This window comes from Arachis hypogaea, chromosome 3 (genome assembly GCF_003086295.3).
Source record: "Arachis hypogaea cultivar Tifrunner chromosome 3, arahy.Tifrunner.gnm2.J5K5, whole genome shotgun sequence".
Taxonomy (NCBI): Eukaryota; Viridiplantae; Streptophyta; class Magnoliopsida; order Fabales; family Fabaceae; genus Arachis; species Arachis hypogaea.
In genome coordinates, this window is record NC_092038.1 from 110,461,967 (window position 1) to 110,483,186 (window position 21,220).

Below are 21,220 nucleotides of genomic sequence, written 5' to 3' on the forward strand. Positions count from 1 at the left end.
TGACTTTACTGCACCTACTCCCAACTTTTATGGGAGAAGCATCTCTATCCCTGCCATTGGAGCAAACAACTTTGAGCTTAAGCCTCAATTAGTTTCTCTAATGCAATAGAATTGCAAGTTCTATGGACTTCCATTGGAAGATCCTCATCACTTTTTAGATGAATTCTTGCAAATCTGTGACATTGTTAAGACCAATGGGGTTGACCCTGAGGTCTACAGACTTATGCTATTCCATTTTGCTGTAAGAGACAGAGCTAGGATATGGTTGGATTCACAACCTAAAGAAAGCTTGAACTCTTGGGAAAATCTAGTCAATGCCTTTTGGAAAAGTTCTTTCCACCTCAAAATTTGAGTAAGCTTAGAGTGGAAGTCCAAACCTTCAGACAGAAGGAAGGTGAATCCCTCTATGAAGCTTGGGAAAGATACAAACAATTGATCAGAAAGTGTCCTTCTGACATGCTTTCTGAGTGGAGCATCACATGTATCTTCTATGATGGTCTGTCTGAACTGTCCAAGATGTCATTGGACAGCTCTGCTGGAGGATCTCTTCATCTGAAGAAGACGCCTACAGAAGCTCAAGAACTCATTGAAATGGTTGCAAACAACCAATTCATGTACACTTCCAAAAGGAATCCTGTGAACAATGGGACGAATAAGAATAAAGGAGTTCTTGAGATTGATACTCTGAATGGCATATTGGCTCAGAACAAAATATTGACTCAGCAAGTCAGTATGATTTCTCAAAGTCTGTCTGGAATGCAAGCTGCACTAGGCAGTACTAAGGATGCTTCATCTGAAGAAGAAGCTTATGATCCTGAGAACCCTTTAATGGAAGAGGTGAATTACATGGGAGAATCCTATGGAAACACCTATAATCCTTCATGGAGAAATCATCCAATTCTCTCATGGAAGGATCAACAGAGAATTCAACAAGGTTTCAACAATAATAATGGTGGAAGAAACAGGTTTAGCAATGGCAAGCCTTTTCCATCATCTTCTCAGCAACAGACAGAGGATTCTAAGCAGAGCCACTCTGACTTAGCAACCATGGTCTCTGATCTAATCAAAACCACTCAAAGTTTCATGACTGAAATAATGTCCTCCATTAGAAACTTGGAGGCACAAGTGGGTCAGCTGAGTAAGAAAGTTACTGAACTCCCTCCTAGTACTCTTCCAAGCAATACAGAAGAGAATCCAAAAGGAGAGTGTAAGGCCATCAACATGGCCGAACTTGGAGAGGAGAAAGAGGTAGTGAGTGCCACTGAGGAAGACCTCAATGGACGTCCACTGCCCTCCAATGAGTTCCCTAATGAGGAACCATGGGAATCTGAGGCTCACATGAGACCATAGAGATTCCATTGGATTTACTTCTGCCATTCATGAGCTCTGATGAGTATTCTTCCTCTGAAGAGGATGAAGCTGTCACTGAAGAGCAAGTTGCTAAGTACCTTGGAGCAATCATGAAGCTAAATGACAAGTTATTTGGTAATGAGACTTGGGAGGATGAACCCCCTTTGCTCACCAAAGAACTGGCTGACTTGTCTAGGCAGAAACTACCTCAAAAGAGACAGGACCCTGGGAAGTTCTCCATACCTTGTACAATAGGCACCATGACCTTCAAGAAGGCTCTGTGTGACCTAGGGCCAAGCATAAACCTCATGCCTCTCTCTGTAATGGAGAAGCTAGGGATCTTTGAGGTGCAAGCTGCACGAATCTCACTAGAGATGGCAGACAATTCAAGAAAACAAGCTTATGGACTTGTAGAGGATGTTCTGGTAAAAGTTGAAGACCATTACATCCCTGCTGATTTTATAGTCCTAGAGACTGGGAAGTGCATGGATGAATCCATCATCCTTGGCAGACCCTTCCTAGCCACAGCAAAGGCTGTGATTGATGTTGACAGAGGATAATTGATCATTCAAGTGAATGAAGAATCCTTTGTGTTTAAGGCTCAAGGATATCCCTCTGTAACCATGGAGAGGAAGCATGAAGAGATTCTCTCAAAACAGAGTCAAACAAAGCCCCCACAGTCAAACACTAAGTTTGGTGTTGGGAGGCCTCAACCAACTTCTAAGTTTGGTGTTGAACCCCCACATTCAAACTCTAAGTTTGGTGTTGGGAGGTTCCAACATTGCTCTGAGTACCTGTGAGGCTCCATGAGAGCCCGCTGTCAAGCTAATGACATTAAAGAAGCCTTGTTGGGAGGCAACCCAATGTTATATTTATCTATATTTCCTTTGTTATTTTATGTTTTCTGTATGTTGATGATCATAGGAAGTCACAAAATCAATTGAAAAAGCAAAAACAGCATGAAAAACAGAAAGAAAAACAGCACACCCTGGAGGAAAACTTGCTGGCGTTTAAACACCAGTAAGGACAGCAAATGGGCGTTTAACGGCCAGTCTGGCACCATTCTGGGCGTTTAACGCCAGAATGGGGCACCAGACTGGCGTTAAACGCCAGGAAAGGGCAAGAAGCTGGCGTTAAACGCCAGAAATGGGCATCAGCCCGGCGTTTAACGCCAGAATTGGCATAAGGGAGCATTTTTGCTCGCCACTTGGTGCAGGGATGAATTTTCCTTGACACCTCAGGATATATGGACCACACAGGATCCCCACCTACCTCACCATTCAAATTCAAACCACTTTCCCTCCCAAACCCACCCATTATGGCCGAACCATACACCCCCTCTCCACTCCTATATAAACCCTTCTTCACTCCTTCATTTTCACACAACCTAAACACTACTTCTCCCCCTTGGCCGAACCACAAAGCCACCTCCATCTCCTCTATTTCTTCTTCTTCTACTATCTTCTTTCTTCTTTTGCTCGAGGACGAGCAAAACTTCTAAGTTTGGTGTGGTAAAAGCATTGCTTTTTGTTTTTCCATAACCATTTATGGCACCTAAGGCCGGAGAAACCTCTAGAAAGAGGAAAGGGAAGGCAAAAGCTTCCACCTCCGAGTCATGGGAGATGGAGAGATTCATCTCAAGGGTGCATCAAGACCACTTCTATGAAGTTGTGGCCATGAAGAAGGTGATCCCCGAGGTCCCTTTCAAACTTAAAAAGGGTCAACTTTGATCAAAGGTTGGACCAAGTCCTCATGGATACCACTAAGAAAAGGATGGAGCAAACAAGAGATCCCACTCATGGACATGAGGAAATTCCTCATCATGAAATCCCTGAGATGCCTCAAGGGAGGAGAATTGAGTTCCAACATGGGACGACTAACGGTGGAGCACCAAGAACATTCAATCCTCCTCCATAAAATTAGAGAAGATCAAAGAGTCATGAGAGAGGAGAAACAAAGGCAAGGAAGAGACATTGAGGAGCTCAAGCACTCCATAAGGTCTTCAAGAGGAAGAACAAGCCGCCATCACTAAGGTGGACCCGTTCTTTAATCTCCTTGTTCTTTAAATCCCTGTTTTTCGAATTTTTATGCTTATGTTCATCATCTATGTTTGTGTCTTATGATCATTAGTGTCTTAGTGTCTATGCCTTAAAGTTATGAATGTCCTATGAATCCATCACCTTTCTTAAATGAAAAATGTTCTTAATTGAAAAGGAGAAGAATTGCATGAATTTTGAATTTTATAGCAGATTAATTATTTTGATGTGGTGGCAATACTTTGACTTCTGAATGTATGCTTGAACAGTGCATATGTCTTTAGAATTTGTTGTTCATGAATGTGGGCTCTTGAAAGAATGATGAAAAAGGAGACATGTTACTGAGGATCTGAAAAATCATAAAAATGATTCTTGAAGCAAGAAAAAGCAGTGAACTAAAAAAAAAGAGATAGTACATGCGAAAAAAAAGAGAAAGAAAAAAAGAAAAAGAAATAATAAAGTTGTGATCCAAGGCAAAAAGAGTGTGCTTAAGAACCCTGGACACCTCTAATTGGGGACTCTAGCAAAGCTGAGTCATAATCTGAAAAGGTTCACCCAGTTATGTGTCTGTGGCATGTATGTATCCGGTGGTAATACTGGAAGACAGAGTGCTTTGGGCCACAGCCAAGACTCATAAAGTAGCTATGTTCAAGAATCATCATACTTAACTAGGAGAATCAATAACACTATCTGGATTCTGAGTTCCTATAGAAGCCCATCATTCTGAATTTCAAAGGATAAAGTGAGATGCCAAAACTGTTCAGAGGCAAAAAGCTAAAAGCGCCCTACTCATCTAATTAATACTGATCTTCATAGATGTTTTTGGAATTCATTGCATATTCTCTTATTTTTATCTTATTTAATCTTCAGTTGCTTGGGGACAAGCAATAATTTAAGTTTGGTGTTGTGATGAGCGGATAATTTGTAAGCTTTTTGGCATTGTTTTTAGTATGTTTTTTAGTATGTTTTAGTTAGTTTTTATTTTATTTTTATTAGTTTTTAGTTAAAATTCAATTTTCTGGACTTTACTATGAGTTTGTGTATTTTTCTATGATTTCAGGTATTTTCTGGCTGAAATTGAGGGACCTGAGCAAAAATCTGATTCAGAGGCTGAAAAGGATTGCAGATGCTGTTGGATTCTGACCTCCCTGCACTCGACGTGAATTTTCTGGAGCTACAGAAGCCCAATTGGCGCGCTCTTAATTGCGTTGGAAAGTAGACATCCTGGGCTTTCTAGCAATGTATAATAGTTCATACTTTGCCCGAGATTTGATGGCCCAAAATGGTGTTCCAAATCAGCTCAAGAATTCTAGCGTAAAACGCCGGAACTAGCACAAGAATGGGAGTTAAACGCCCAAACTGGCACAAAACCTGGCGTTTAACTCCAAGAAGAGCCTCTACACGAAAATGCTTCAATGCTCAGTCCAAGCACACACCAAGTGGGCCCAGAAGTGGATTTTTATGTCATTTACTCATCTTTGTAAACCCTAAGCTACTAGTTCTCTACAAATAGGACCTTTGCCTATTGTATTAGACATCTTGGTAGCTATCTTTGAGTAATCTTATGCTATCTTAGATCATGGGGGCTGGCTTCTCAGCCATACCTAGACCTTGTTCTTATGTATTTTCAACGGTGGAGTTTCTACACACCATAGATTAAGGTGTGGAGCTCTGCTGTACCTCGAGTATTAATGCAATTACTATTGTTCTTCTATTCAATTTAGCTTATTCTTGTTCTAAGATATCACTTGTTCCTCAACTTGATGAATATGATGATCCGTGACACTCATCATCATTCTCACCTATGAATGTGTGCCTGACAACCACCTCCGTTCTACCTTAGATTGAGTGGATATCTCTTGGATCCCTTAATCGGAATCTTCGTGGTATAAGCTATAATTGATGGCGGCATTCAAGAGAATCCGGAAGGTCTAAACCTTGTCTGTGGTATTCTGAGTAGGATTCGAGGATTGAATGACTGTGACGAGCTTCAAACTCGCGATTGTGGGGCGTTAGTGACAGATGCAAAAGAATCACTGGATTCTATTCCGACATGATCGAGAACCGATAGCTGAATAGCCGTGCTGTGACAGAGCGCGTTGAACATTTTCACTGAGAGGACGGGACTATAGCCATTGCAACGGTGATGCCCAACATACAGCTTGCCATGGAAAGGAGTAAGAAGGACTGGATGAAGACAGTAGAAAAGCAGAGAGATGAAAGGGACAAAGCATCTCCATACACTTATCTGAAATTCTCACCAATGAATTACATAAGTATCTCTATCTTTATTTTATGCTTTATTCATAAATCATCTATAACCATTTGAATATACCTGATTGAGATTTACAAGATGACCATAGCTTGCTTCATACCAACAATCTCCGTGGGATCGACCCTTACTCGCGTAAGGTTTATTACTTGGAGGACCCAGTGCATTTCCTGGTTAGTTGTGCGAAGTTGTGATAAAGAGTTGAGATTGCAATTGTGCGTACCATGTTGATGGCGCCATTGATGATCACAATTTCGTGCACCAGGCATCACCGTTGTCAATGGTTACATCCCATCCTCTCAGTGAAAATGGTCCAAATGCTCTGTCACAGCACGGCTAATCATCTGTCGGTTCACGATCATGTCGGAATAGAATCCATTGATTCTTTTGCGTCTGTCATGACGCCCAACAATCGCGAGTTTGAAGCTCATCACAGTCATTCAATCCTTGAATCCTACATCGGAATACCACAGGCAAGGTTTAGACCTTCCAGACTCTCAAGAATGGCCGCCAATAATTCTAGCTTATACCACAAAGATTCTAGTTAAGGAATCCAAGAGATATTTACTCTTGCTTTTGCTTGTAGAACGGAAGTGGTTATCAAGCACGCGTTCATAAGGACGGATGATGACGAGTGTCACGGATCATCACATCCATCAGGTTGAAGTGCGAGTAATATCTTAGAATAAGAATAAGCATGAATTGAATAGAAAATAGTAGTACTTTGCATTAAAACTCGAGGTGCAGCAGAGCTCCACACCTTAATCTATGGTGTGTAGAAACTCCACCGTTGAAAATATATAAGTGATCAAGGTTCAGGCATGGCCAAATGGCCAGCCCCCAAAGTCTAAGAACCTGACGTCTAAAGATGGATGCTAAGATAAAGACGAAACCCAAGATCCCCAATACAATAGTAAAAGGTTCTATTTATACTAAACTAGCTACTAGGGTTTACAGAAATAAGTAATTGATGCAGAAATTCACTTCTGGGGCCCACTTGGTGTGTGCTTGGACTGAGCTTGAACTTTACATGTGCAGAGGCTTCTCTTGGAGTTAAACGCCAAGTTGTAACGTGTTTTTGGCATTTAACTCTGGTTTGTGACGTGTTTCTGGCGTTTTACTCCAGAATGCAGCATGGAACTGGCGTTGAATGCCAGTTTGTGTCATCTAAGCTCGAACAAAGTATAGACCATTATATATTGCTGGAAAGCTCTTGATGTCTACTTTCCAACACTGTTAAGAGCGCGCCATTTGAAGTTCTGTAGCTCTAGAAAATCCATTTCAAGTGCAGGAAGGTCAGAATCCAACCGCATTAGCAGTCCTTTGTCAGCTTGAATCAGGTTTTTGCTCAGATCCCTCAATTTTAGCCAGAAAATACCTGAAATCACAGAAAAACACACAAACTCATAGTAAAGTCCAGAAATGTGAATTTTGCATAAAAACTAATGAAAACATCTCTAAAAGTAGCTAGATCCTACTAGAAACTACCTAAAAACAATGCCAAAAAGCGTATAAATTATCTGCTCATCAAGAACAAGTGGCTCTAAACTTGTCAAAGTTCACTTTCATACTAGAGTTCTTACAAAAATGATCTATGGTATCAAGCACCCGAAGAACCTGAGACCTTATAGCCTTATAAAAAGTACCAAATTATCTGCAAACATAAGATGAGAGAGGCATGGACCGCCTTGAGAGACTTTGACCGGATCCCAATGACCCTCATCAACCAACTTGAATATGAAGTAGCTCATCCTTTCCATGCACAAAACGAACGAATACATAGACATGGGTACTCCTTGCCGAAGTCCTTGTTTAGGTTGAAATTATTCAACTTATTGCCATTCCACATAAAAGAGAGATCCAAGGATTTCACGCACCACATGATAAGATGAATAATGGATCGAGGAAAGCCAAAAGGAGACAAAGTTTCCTCTAGAAACTCCCAATCTACTCTATCATAATCTTTTTCTAAGTCGATCTTAAAGCCATAACTCCATTTTTTGCCTTAGTCTTCTTCATAAAGTGAAGAGCTTCTCGAGCAACAATGATATTACCCGGAGTTCTCTGACCAGGTATAAATCTCCCTGAAGGGGACTAATAATATCTTGTAGGAAATGACTTAATCTATTAACCACCATCTTAGTGACAATCTTACAAATGACATTATAGAGGCTGATCGGCCAAAAATCCTTAAGTTGAGTGGGATTGTCAACCTTGGGGATAGGAATCACCAGTGTCTTAAACATCGAGGAATTCATTAGCTTGCCCCTAAAGGCTTGGACCACATACCTCCAAACAGCATCACCAACGACCTCCCAATACTCTTTAAAGAAGAAATCATGAAACCTATCTGCTCGCGGAGCCTTAAAGAAATTCATGCTCATCAAAGCTCCCCTCACTTCCTCCTTAGAAATATCCTTGGTCAACTCCGCACATGCACTTCTAGAGAGTGAGGCAGTGGGTATTGGCCCATGGCATCCAACTCCACTAATTCAGTTGAACAGAAAAGGTGTTTGAAAATTTTCAAGACCTCTTACTCCATGTCTTCATTCCTAGTGACCCAACTACCAACATTAGGAAAAATTTCCGTTATTCTATTTCTCTTGCATCTAATCACAGTTTTCATATGAAAGAACTTGATATTTCTATCTCCAAGCCTAACCTACTTCTATCGAGATTTTTGAAACCAAAAAACCTTCCCCTGTAAGAGAAAGGTAGAGTATTTAGTCTGCAGCTCCTTTTCCTTCTTCATTAGAGAGATAGCATCAACTCATTTCATTTGCTGCTAGATACAAAAGTTTTCTTCTCTAGCTTCCTCTTCTTTTAGAAAATGTTACCAAAGACTTCTTTATTAAAAATTATTGCTTCTTCTTGCACTTCTAACAAAGATTTCATAGCAATTGGTCTACCTTTCTCCCATGCTCTTTTAACAACAGATGGGAAGAGGGGATGAGAAGCCCATGCTGTTTGAAAATGAAAAGGTTTGGTGCCATCAATTTTTTTGGAAAACCTTAACACCTCAACAAGATCGAGCAATGATCAGAGTGAATCTTAGGCAAATTCTCTACAATGCCATTAAGAAAAGCCATGCTCCAAGCATCAGTAGCCAACACTATATCTAATCTCTTTGAAATAAAAAGATTACCTTATATATATATATATATATATATATATATATATATATATATTATATAAAGTTAAAAACTCTAATCATTTACCCGAGATCTCAGCCTCACTTCAAATTTACTTTCTCCCTCACCTAGCAGCCCACCTTGACCTAGTCACATGTTTCTTCCTTTGCCTTTAGCTGTTGCTTCTCATTTTCAACAACAGCGTCGGTGCCCTCTTCCTCCCACCTTGTCACCTCGCCAACCACTCTAAGATTCTCTAAGTCTCCACTGCTTACAAGCCTTATCGTTGGTCACCGCCTCCCTCCCTCATTCACATCGTAAATCACTGCCCTCTCACTCACTGTCACTGCCTCATCATCATCATCTCGTTTAATATCGTCATCACCTCCTGCTCCATTCTCGTTCATCATCATTGCATCCTCCTAATCGGTGTTCCTCATCGTTGCTGCCTCTATCAGAATCGTGAATGCCGCCAACACAGCCGTCGTTGCCTCCAACAGTCTCTTTGCCGCATGTCGTCGCCTCCTCTTGCAGCCTCATCATCACTGCCACATCAATAAGTCCCTTTCTCTTATTAGTTTTATTTGAGTTTTTTTTCAACATTTGGGTTTTGGGTTTGTTCAATGTTTGAAATTGTTAATCTTCTGAGTTTGTATTCTTTTGTGCAATTATTGTTGTATTTTTATTTGGGAATTTAGGATTTGTTCAATTACAAATTTTTTGTATTTGAAATTGTTTGAAATTGTTAATTTTTTGAGTTTTATCTTTGTTTGAAAATTGTTGCTGAATTTTTATTTGAGGATTTAGTATATGTTCAATTGTTAATGTTATGTGTTTGAAATTGTTAATTTTCTATGTTCAATTATTAATTTGTAAAATCCGCGGATATCCGCGAATGTCCAGGTCCCGCCAGATACAGGATCCCCGTTATCTGTAGTGGAGATGGGGCAGGGACAGGGGGTGCATTATGGTGACGGGACGGGGGGCAGGGGGCATGTCCCCTCTCTATGGGAATCCGTTGCCATCTCTAGTAGTGTGTTTAGTAAAAAATGTATATGATTATACGTCTACGACAGAACATATTGTTAATTATTTAGGACAACCTAACTATAAATTTATTATTTATTATTTTTGTTAATTTAGAGCTTAGTATTTGAATTGTATTATTTTTAGTATCATTATTTTGGTTAATATTGTTATAAGCAGTTGTAGTGAATTACATAATTTGAATACTTATTTTTGAATTTTCTGTGATTATATTAATAATTTTTTATTTTCTGTTATTATTTATTCTTTTTTCTTACAATATTATTGTAATTTAATTTGTTAATCTGTAATTATTAAAATTAATAAATAATAGAAATATTGATAAATATTTTTTTTAGAAATTTCGTTATTATATTTTTCTTTCCTGTTATGTTAAAAATTATTTTTATTAAAACTAGTAAATAAGATAATTTTATTTTATTTCTTTAAGATATTCTATTTAATATTATTATTATTTGAAAATAATATTATTTTAATTTATTCTGTAATTTTTAAAATTAATAAATAATATAAATCATATTTTTCAAATTTTTGTAATTATATTTTTATTTTTCGTTATAAAATTATTATTATTATTATTATATTTTAATTTGCATAACTATTTTCTTTCAGACAAAATTCAATAGTCCAAGGCTTCATTGCGACCTACGACCCCACAATCATCCAAGGTCCACCGAGAAGAACCCTCTCCCTATCATCTGCCAAATCGAATTTAATTAGAAAGTAATCATGACCTACATCTAAAACATGATATATATGTTTCCCTAAAATCTTAATGACAATGGCTTTTTTATTGGGTCTCGCAAGTGCTTCATTTGCTTCCTCAGAAAAGATCACTTTTGGTGGTGTCACGTCTCCTTACTTGCCAATTACTCGAGCCATCCACTCCCTGACAAGAGTATGATCTCGCACCATAGGTTGCGACACCGACATCCCTAAAACCTTGTCACAAGAAAAGACTTTGAACACTTTCTAATCATTCTTATTATCTCTATAATAGCCATATACCCATCCACCACATCGCTTGATGCAAATTCTCAATCACTCTCCGTCTTATCTCTTCCGTCGGCGGTACCAGCTACCTCACCGTGTTTTACCTTCACACTCTCTTTCTCGCTCTCGTTGACACTCATTTTTTAATTTGAATTTTTAAGTTTTTTATTTTTTTAATTTTTATATTTAATTGATACTTTATGTTTCGATTAAATAATAATAGATAAGAATTTTTTTTATTTTTTTTAAATCTCTTATTAAAGGATAATAGGTTGATTTTTTTCCCAAGTCATTCAAATTGTTGATGTGATATCATTAATAAAGTAATGGCTTAAATTTGTTGTAGAAAATTATATATATATATATATATATATATATAGGATCAAATTGACCAGAAATTATTTTTGATATGAAACAATAAGTGGTGTTTTTCGTTGAATATTGTTATTTGAGGTGTTTTGCAGAAGTGTGCAGTTGTAGATATACTAACGCAACATCACCCTGCGTGTTGCTTTTTCAAAGATTATGTACAAATTTTTTAGACAAATTTAATAGAGATTCTCAGTAGAGATTCGGTACGTGTTGCGAACAGAGCAATACGCACCATGCGTGTTACTTAGTAGAGATTTTGCACAGAGTTTCGAGACAACTTTATCAGAGATTCTCAACAGAGATTCACCACGTCTCGCAATGAGGACAACATGCATCATGCGTGTTAAGGTAGCAGAGATTCCTCACAGAATTTTGAGACACTGATGAGCGGATAATTTATACGCTTTTTGGCATTGTTTTTAGTATGTTTTTAGTATGTTTTAGTTAGTTTTTATTATATTTTTATTAGTTCTTATTTAAAATTTATTTTTCTGGACTTTACTATGAGTTTGTGTATTTTTCTGTGATTTCAGGTATTTTCTGGCTGAAATTGAGGGACCTGAGCAAAAATCTAATTCAGAGGCTGAAAAGGACTGCAGATTCTGTTGGATTCTGACCTCCCTGCACTCGAAGTGGATTTGTTGGAGCTAAAGATGCCCAATTGGTGCGCTCTCAATTGCGTTGGAAAGTAGACATCCAGGGCTTTCCAGCAATATATAATAGTTCATACTTTTCATGAGATTTGATGGCCCAAACCGGCGTTCCAAATCAGATTCAGAATTTCCAGCATTTAACGCTGGAACTGGCACAAAAGTGGGAATTAAACGCCCAAACTGGCACAAAAGTTGGCGTTTAACTCCAAAAAAAGTCTCTACACATGAAAGCTTCAATGCTCAGCCCAAGCACACACCAAGTGGGCCCGGAAGTGAATTTTTATGTCATTTACTCATTTTTTGTAAACCCTAAGCTACTAGTTCTCTATAAATAGGACCTTTTGCTATTGTATTTTCATCTTTGGACATCTAGTTCTTAGATCATGGGGACTGGCCTCTCGGCCATGCCTAGACCTTGTTCTTATGTATTTTCAATCGTAGAGTTTCTACACACCATAGATTAAGGTGTGGAGCTCTGCTGTACCTCGAGTATTAATGCAATTACTATTATTCTTCAATTCAATTCAGCTTATTCTTATTCTAAGATATTCATTCGCACCCAAGAACTTGATGAATGTGATGATTATGTGACACTCATCATCATTCTCACTTATGAACGTGTTCCTGACAACCACTTCCGTTCTACATGCAAACAAGGCTTGAATGTGTATCTCTTGGATTCCTTAATCAGAATCTTTGTGGTATAAGCTAGAATCCATTGGCGGCCATTCTTGAGAATCTGGAAGGTCTAAACCTTGTCTGTGGTATTCTGAGTAGGATTCAGGGATTGAATGACTGTGACGAGCTTCAAACTCGCGAGTGTTGGGCGTTAGTGACAGACCCAAAAGAATCACTGGATTCTATTCCGACATGATCGAGAACCGACAGATGAATAGCCGTGCTGTGACAGAGCGCGTTGAACATTTTCACTGAGAGGACGGGACTGTAGCCATTGACAATGGTGATGCCCAACATACAGCTTACCATGGAAAGGAGTAAGAAGGATTGGATGAAGACAGTAGGAAAGCAGAGAGACGGAAGGGACAAAGCATCTCCATACGCTTATCTGAAAGTCTCACCAATGAATTACATAAGTATCTCTATCCTTATTTTATGTTTTATTCATCTTTTAATTATCAATCCTCCATAACCATTTGAATCCGCCTGACTGAGATTTACAAGATGACCATAGCTTGCTTCATACCAACAATCTCCGTGGGATCGACCCTTACTCGTGTAAGGTTTATTACTTGGACAACCCAGTGCACTTGCTGGTTAGTTGTGCGAAGTTGTGATAAAGAGTTGAGATTGCAATTGAGCGTACCATGTTGATGGCCCCATTGATGATCACAATATCGCCCACCAAGTTTTTGGCACAGTTGCCGGGGATTGTTCGAGTTTGGACAACTGATGGTTCATCTTGTTGCTTAGATTATGTTATTTTATTTTATTTTGTTCTTCAGAGTTCTTAAGAATGAATTCTAGAGTTTCAGATGATGTTTTCATCATCAACAAAGCTGATTGATTCCCATCAATTTAGCTCTTGAATGTAATGTCCTGCTGAAACTTAGCTAGCCATGTCTAACCTTTTTAGACTAAAGCTTTAGACTAACATTGCATGATTCCTGGAATTCTCTTTAAGAATTTTGAATCCTTTATTTTACTTCTCCATATAATTTTCGAAAAAGCACAAAAAAATTTATAAAATCATAAAATCAAAAATATTTTATGTTTCTTGTTTGAGTCTAGTGTCTAATTTTAAGTTTGGTGTCAATTGCATGTCTTTATTCTTCTAATTTTTGAAAATTACATGCATTATGTTCTTCATTGATCTTCAAGTTGTTCTTGATAATTTTCTTGCTCTGATCTTTAAATTCTCTTGTCTTGAGTGTTTTGTTATTTCTCATATGCATTCTCAATTTGTTAGTGTCAATAGCATACAAACTTCTAAGTTTGGTGTCTTGCATGCATTGTTTATTTGATTTTAGTTGCATTTTGATTATTCCTCATCATTAAAAATTCAAAATTTTTTTATTTGTGTCTTTTCAAGTCAATAATACAGAGAATTGAAGATTCAGAACATGCAACAGAGGAATTACACAGAAAAAGTTGGGCGTTCAAAACGCCCAGTGAAGAAGGAAAAGTGGCGTTTAAACGCCAGCCAGGGCACCTGGTTGGGCGTTTAACGCCCAAAAGGGTAGCATTTTGGGCGTTAAACGCCAGAATGGATACCATTCTGGGCGTTTAACGCCAGGATGGCATAAGAGGGAAGATTTTGTTTTTAATTCAAATTTTTTTCAAGTTTTCATAATTTTTTAAAATCAAATCTTTTTCAAATCATATCTTTTCAATCATATATTTTCAAAATCAATTTCTTTCCATTTTTCAAAAATACTTGCTAACAATTAATAATTTGATTCAACATTTCAAGTATGTTGCCTTTTCTGTTGAGAAAGGTTTAATGTCTGAATCATATCTTTTAAATTTCTTGTTAGCCAAGTCATTAATTTTAAAAATCAAATCTTTTTAAATTGTTTTGCAATCATATCTTTTTAATCACTTCTTTTTCAAAATAGTTTTCAATCATATCTTTTTGATTTCTAATTTCAAAATCTTTTTCAAAATCAATTTATTTCTTTCCCAACATTAATTTTCGAAAATCATCAATCAAATTTTCAAAATTTCTTTTACTTTAATTTCAAAAATTCTTCCCCTCTTCTCACATCATTCTATTTATGGACTAACACTCCTCCTCAATACACAATTCGAACTCTATCCCCTTGATAAGTTCGAATTCTTCTACCTCCTCCTTCTATTCTTCTTTTCCTCTGACACCTCAAGGAATCTCTATACTGTGACATAGAGGATTCCATATTTTCTTGTTCTCTTCTCTTTCATATGAGCAGGAGCAAAGACAAAAGCATTCTTATTGAGGCTGACCCTGAACCTGAAAGGACCTTGAAGCGGAAGCTAAGAGAAGCTAAAGCACAACTCTCTGGAGGGGACCTAACAGAAATCTTCAAACAAGAAGAAGACATGGCAGCCGAAAACAACAACAATGCCAATAATGCAAGGAAGGTGCTGGGTGACTTTACTGCACCTACTCCCGGCTTCTATGGGAGAAGCATCTCTATCCCTGCCATTGGAGCAAACAACTTTGAGCTTAAGCCTCAATTAGTTTCTCTAATGCAACAGAACTGCAAGTTTCATGGACTTCCATTGGAAGATCCTCATCAGTTCTTAGCTGAATTCTTGCAGATCTGTGACACTGTCAAGACCAATGGGGTTGACCCTGATGTCTATAGACTTATGCTATTCCTTTTTGCTGTAAGAGACAGAGCTAGGATATGGTTGGACTCACAACCTAAAGAAAGCCTGAACTCTTGGGAAAAGCTAGTCAATGCCTTCTTGGCAAAGTTCTTTCCACCTCAAAAATTGAGTAAGCTTAGAGTGGAAGTCCAAACCTTCAGACAGAAGGAAGGTGAATCCCTCTATGAAGCTTGGGAAAGATACAAACAATTGATCAGAAAGTGTCATTCTGACATGCTTTCTGAATGGAGCATCATAGGTATCTTCTATGATGGTCTGTCTAAACTGTCCAAGATGTCATTGGAAAGCTCTGCTGGAGGATCTCTTCATCTGAAGAAGACGCCTGCAGAAGCTCAAGAACTCATTGAAATGGTTGCAAATAACCAATTCATGTACACTTCTGAAAGGAATCCTGTGAACAATGGGACGAATCAGAAGAAAGGAGTTCTTGAGATTGATACTCTGAATGCCATATTGGCTCAGAACAAAATATTGACTCAGCAAGTCAATATGATTTTGCAAAGTCTGTCTGGAATGCAAGCTGCACCAAGCAGTACTAAGGACGCTTCATCTGAAGAAGAAGCTTATGATCCTGAGAATCCATCGATGGAAGAGGTGAATTACATGGGAGAACCCTATGGAAACACCTATAATCCTTCATGGAGAAATCATCCAAATCTCTCATGGAAGGATCAACAGAGACCTCAACAAGGTTTCAATAACAATAATGGTGGAAGAAACAGGTTTAGCAATGGCAAGCCCTCACCATCTTCTCAGCAACAGACAGAGAATTCTAAGCAGAGCCACTTTGACTTAGCAAATATGGTCTCTGATCTAATCAAAACCACTCAAAGTTTCATGACTGAAACAAGGTCCTCCATTTGAAACTTGGAGGCACAAGTGGGTCAGCTGAGTAAGAAAGTTACTGAACTCCCGCCTAGTACTCTTTCAAGCAATACAAAAGAGAATCCAAAGGGAGAGTGTAAGGCCATCAACATGGCCGAATTTGGAGAGGAGGAAGAGGCAGTGATCGCCACTGAGGAAGACCTCAGTGGACATCCACTGGCCTCCAATGAGTTCCCTAATGAGGAACCATGGGAATCTGAGGCTCACACTGAGACCATAGAGATTCCATCGGAATTACTTCTGCCATTCATGAGCTCTGATGAGTATTCTTTCTCTGAAGAGGACGAAGATGTCACTGAAGAGCAAGATGCTAAGTACCTTAGAGCAATCATGAAGCTAAATGACAAGTTATTTGGTAATGAGACTTGGGAGCATGAACCCCCTTTGCTCACCAAAGAACTGGATAACTTGACTAGGCAAAGATTACCTCAAAAGAGACAGGACCCTGGGAAGTTCTCAATATCTTGTACATTAGGCACCATGACCTTCGAGAAGGCTCTGTGTGACCTAGGATCAAGCCTAAACCTCATGTCTCTCTCTGTAATGGAGAAGCTAGGGATCTTTGAGGTACAAGCTGCAAGAATCTCACTAGAGATGGCAGCCAATTCAAGAAAACAAGCTTATGGACTTGTAGAGGATGTTCTGGTAAAGATTGAAGACCATTACATCCCTGCTGATTTCATAGTCCTAGAGACTGGGAAGTGCATGGATGAATCCATCATCCTTGGCAGACCCTTCCTAGCCACAGCAAAGGCTGTGATTGATGTTGACATAGGAGAATTGATAATTCAAGCGAATGAAGAATCCTTTGTGTTTAAGGCTCAAGGATAACCCTCTGTAACCATGGAAAGGAAACATGAAGAGCTTCTCTCAAAATAGAGTCAAACAGAGCCCCCACAGTCAAACTCTAAGCTTGGTGTTGGTAGGCCACAACCAAATTCTAAGTTTGGTGTTAAACCCCCACATTCAAACTCTAAGTTTGGTGTTGGGAGGTTCCAACATTGCTCTGAACATCTGTGAGGCTCCATGAGAGCCCACTGTCAAGCTACTGACATTAAAGAAGCGCTTGTTGGGAGGCAACCCAATGTTATATTTATCTATTTTCCTTTGTTATTTTATGTTCTCTGTAGGTTGATGATCATGTGAAGTCACAAAATCAATTGAAAAAGCAAAAACAGAATGAAAAACAGAAAGAAAAATAGCACACCCTGGAGGAAAAACTTGCTGGCGTTTAAACGCCAGTAAGGGTAGCAAATGGGCGTTTAACGCCCAGTCTGGCACCATTCTGGGCGTTTAACGCCAGAAAGGGACACCAGAAAAGGGCAGCAGCCCGGCATTTAACGCCAGGAGTGGCAGAAAGGGCATTTTACAGGCCACTTGGTGCAGGGATGAGCTATCCTTGACACCTCAGGATCTATGGACCCCGCAGGATCCCCACCTACCCCACCACTCTCTCTCTTCTTCACCATTCACCAATCACCTCAATACCTCTTCCCCAAAAACCCCTCACCTATCAAATCCCACCATTCTCATTACCACTCACATCCATCCTTCATAAAACCCCACCTACCCCAACATCCAAATTCAAACCACTTTCCCTCCCAAACTCACCCATAATGGCCGAAACATACCCCCATCTCCACTCCTATATAAACCCATCTTCACTCCTTCATTTTTACACAACCTAAACACGACTTCTCCCCCTTGGCCGAAACACAAAGCCCCCCTCCATCTCCTCTATTTCTTCTTCTTCTACTCTCTTCTTTCTTCTTTTGCTCAAGGACGAGTAAATATTTTAAGTTTGGTGTGGTAAAAGCATTGCTTTTTGTTTTTCCATAACCATTTATGGCACCTAAGGCCGGAAAAACCTCTAGAAAGAAGAAAGGGAAGGCAAAAGCTTCCACCTCCGAGTCATGGGAGATGGAGAGATTCATCTCAAGGGTGCATCAAGACCACTTCTATGAAGTTGTGGCCATGAAGAAGGTGATCCCCGAGGTCCCTTTCAAACTTAAAAAGAGTGAATATCTGGAGATCCAACACGAGATCCGAAGAAGAGGTTGGGAAGTTCTTACCAACCCCATTCAACAAGTCAGAATCTTAATGGTTCAAGAGTTCTATGCCAATGCATGGATCACCAAGAACCATGATCAAAGTGTGAACCCGGACCCGAAGAATTGGCTTACAATGGTTCGGGGGAAATGCTTAGATTTTAGTCCAGAAAATGTAAGGTTGGCATTCAACTTGCCCATGATGCAAGGAGATGAACACCCCTACACTAGAAGGATCAACTTTGATCAAAGGTTGGACCAAGTCCTCGTAGACATTTGTGAAGAGGGCGCTCAATGGAAGAGAGATTCAAGAAGGAAGCCGGTTCAACTGAGAAGGCATGACCTCAAGCCCGTGGCTAGGGGATGGTTGGAGTTTATCCAACGCTCAATCATTCCCACTAGCAACCGGTCCGAAGCTACTATAGACCGGGCTATCATGATTCATAGCATCATGATTGGAGAGGAAGTAGAAGTTCATGAGGTTATATCCCAAGAACTTTATAAGGTGGCGGACAAGTCCTCTACCTTGGCAAGGTTAGCCTTCCCTCATCTCATTTGTCACCTCTGTAATTCAGTTGGAATTAACATAGAGGGAGACATCCTCATTGATGAGGACAAGCCCATCACTAAGAAGAGGATGGAGCAAACAAGAGATCCCACTCATGGACATGAGGAAATTCCTCATCATGAAATCCCTGAGATGCCTCAAGGGATGCACTTTTCTCCACAAAACTATTGGGAGCAAATCAACACCTCCCTAGGAGAATTGAGTTCCAACATGGGACAACTAAGGGTGGAGCACCAAGAACATTTCATCCTCCTCCATGAAATTAGAGAAGATCAAAGAATCATGAGAGAGGAGTAACAAAGGCAAGGAAGAGACATTGAGGAGCTCAAGCACTCCATAAGATCTTCAAGAGGAAGAACAAGCCGCAATCACTAAGGTGGACCCGTTCTTTAATCTCGTTGTTCTTTATTTTTCTGTTTTTTGAAAATTATGCTTTATGTTTTATTTATGTTTGTGTCTTATGATCATTAGTGTCTTAGTGTCTATGCCTTAAAGTTATGAATGTCCTATGAATCCATCACCTTTCTTAAATGAAAAATGTTCTTAATTGAAAAAGAGAAGAATTGCATGAATTTTGAATTTTATAACAGATTAATTATTTTGATGTGGTGGCAATACTTTTGACTTCTGAATGTATGCTTGAACAGTGCATATGTCTTTTGAATTTGTTGTTCATGAATGTTAAAATTGTTGGCTCTTGAAAGAATGATGAAAAAGGAGAAATGTTACTGCAAGAAAAAGCCCTTTAAACCTTGAAAAGGATCTGAAAAATCATCAAATTGATTCTTGAAGCAAGAAAAAGCAGTGAAAAGCTTGCAAAAAAAAAAGAGAGAAAGAAAAAGAAAGAGCAAGCAGAAAAAGCCAATAGCCCTTTAAACCAAAAGGCAAGGGTAAAAATAAAAAGGATCCAAGGCTTTGAGCATCAGTGGATAGGAGGGACCACAGGAATAATATCCTGGCCTAAGCGGCTAAACCAAGCTATCCCTAACCATGTGCTTGTGGCGTGAAGGTGTCAAGTGAAAACTTGAGACTGAGCGGTTAAAGCCGTGATCCGAAGCAAAAAGAGTGTGCTTAAGAACCCTGGACACCTCTAATTGGGGACTCTAGCAAAGCTGAGTCACAATCTGAAAAGGTTCACCCAGTTATGTGTCTGTGGCATGGATGTATCCAGTGGTAATACTGGAAAACAGAGTGCTTTGGGCCACAGCCAAGACTCATAAGGTAGCTGTGTTCAAGAATCATCATACTTAACTAGGAGAATCAATAACACTATCCGGATTCTGAGTTCCTATAGAAGCCAATCATTCTGAACTTCAAAGGATAAAGTGAGATGCCAAAACTGTTCAAAGGCAAAAAGGTAAAAGCCCCGCTCATCTAATTAATATTGATCTTCATAGATGTTTTTGGAATTCATTGTATATTCTCTTCTTTTTATCCTATTTGATTTTCATTTGCTTGGGGACAAGCAACAATTTAAGTTTGGTGTTGTGATGAGCGGATAATTTATACGCTTTTTGGCATTGTTTTTAGTATGTTTTAGTTAGTTTTTATTATATTTTTATTAGTTTTTATTTAAAATTCACTTTTCTGGACATTACTATGAGTTTGTGTGTTTTTCTGTGATTTTAGATATTTTCTGGCTGAAATTGAGGGACCTGAGCAAAAATCTGATTCAGAGGCTGAAAAGGACTGCAGATGCTGTTGGATTCTGACCTCCCTGCACTCGAAGTGGATTGTTTCGAGCTACAGAGGCCCAATTGGCGCGCTCTCAATTGCGTTAGAAAGTAGACATCTAGGGCTTTCCAGCAATATATAATAGTCTATACTTTTCCTGAGATTTGATAGCCCAAACCGGCATTCCAAATCAGCTTCAGAATTCCCGGCGTTTAACGCTGGAACTGGCACAAAAGTGGGCGTTAAACGCCCAAACTGGCACAAAAGCTGGCGTTTAACTCCAAGAAAAGTCTCTACATATGAAAGCTTCAATGCTCAGCCTAAGCACACACCAAGTGGGCCCGGAAGTGGATTTCTATGTCATTTACTCATTTTTTGTAAACTCTAAGCTACTAGTTCTCTATAAATAGGACCTTTTACTATTGTATTTTCATCTTTGGACGTCTAGTTCTTAGATCATTGGGGCTGGCCTCTTGGCCATGCCTAGACCTTGTTCTTATGTATTTTCAACGGTAGAGTTTCTACACACCATAGATTAAGGTGTGGAGCTCTGCTGTACCTTGAGTATTAATGCAATTACTATTGTTCTTCTATTCAATTCAGCTTATTCTTGTTCTAAGATATTCATTCGCACCCAAGAACTTGATGAATGTGATGATTATGTGACACTCATCATCATTCTCACTTATGAACGTGTGCCTGACAACCTCTTCCGTTCTACATGCAAACAAGGCTTGAATGTGTATCTCTTGGATTCTTTAATCAGAATCTTCGTGGTATAAGCTAGAATCCATTGGCGGCCATTCTTGAGAATCCGGAAGGTCTAAAACTTGTCTGTGGTATTCTGAGTAGAATTCAGGG

The 21,220-nt window shown here is 39.1% G+C and overlaps 1 non-coding gene across 1 annotated transcript; it reads right to left on the reverse strand.

The window, feature by feature from the left end:
* Positions 1-354: 354 nt before the first annotated feature.
* LOC112792996 (small nucleolar RNA R71) lies at positions 355-462 on the reverse strand. Its single transcript, XR_003197710.1, has one exon. It is a non-coding gene; the product is annotated as a small nucleolar RNA R71 (small nucleolar RNA).
* Between the last annotated feature and the right edge of the window lie 20,758 nt (positions 463-21,220).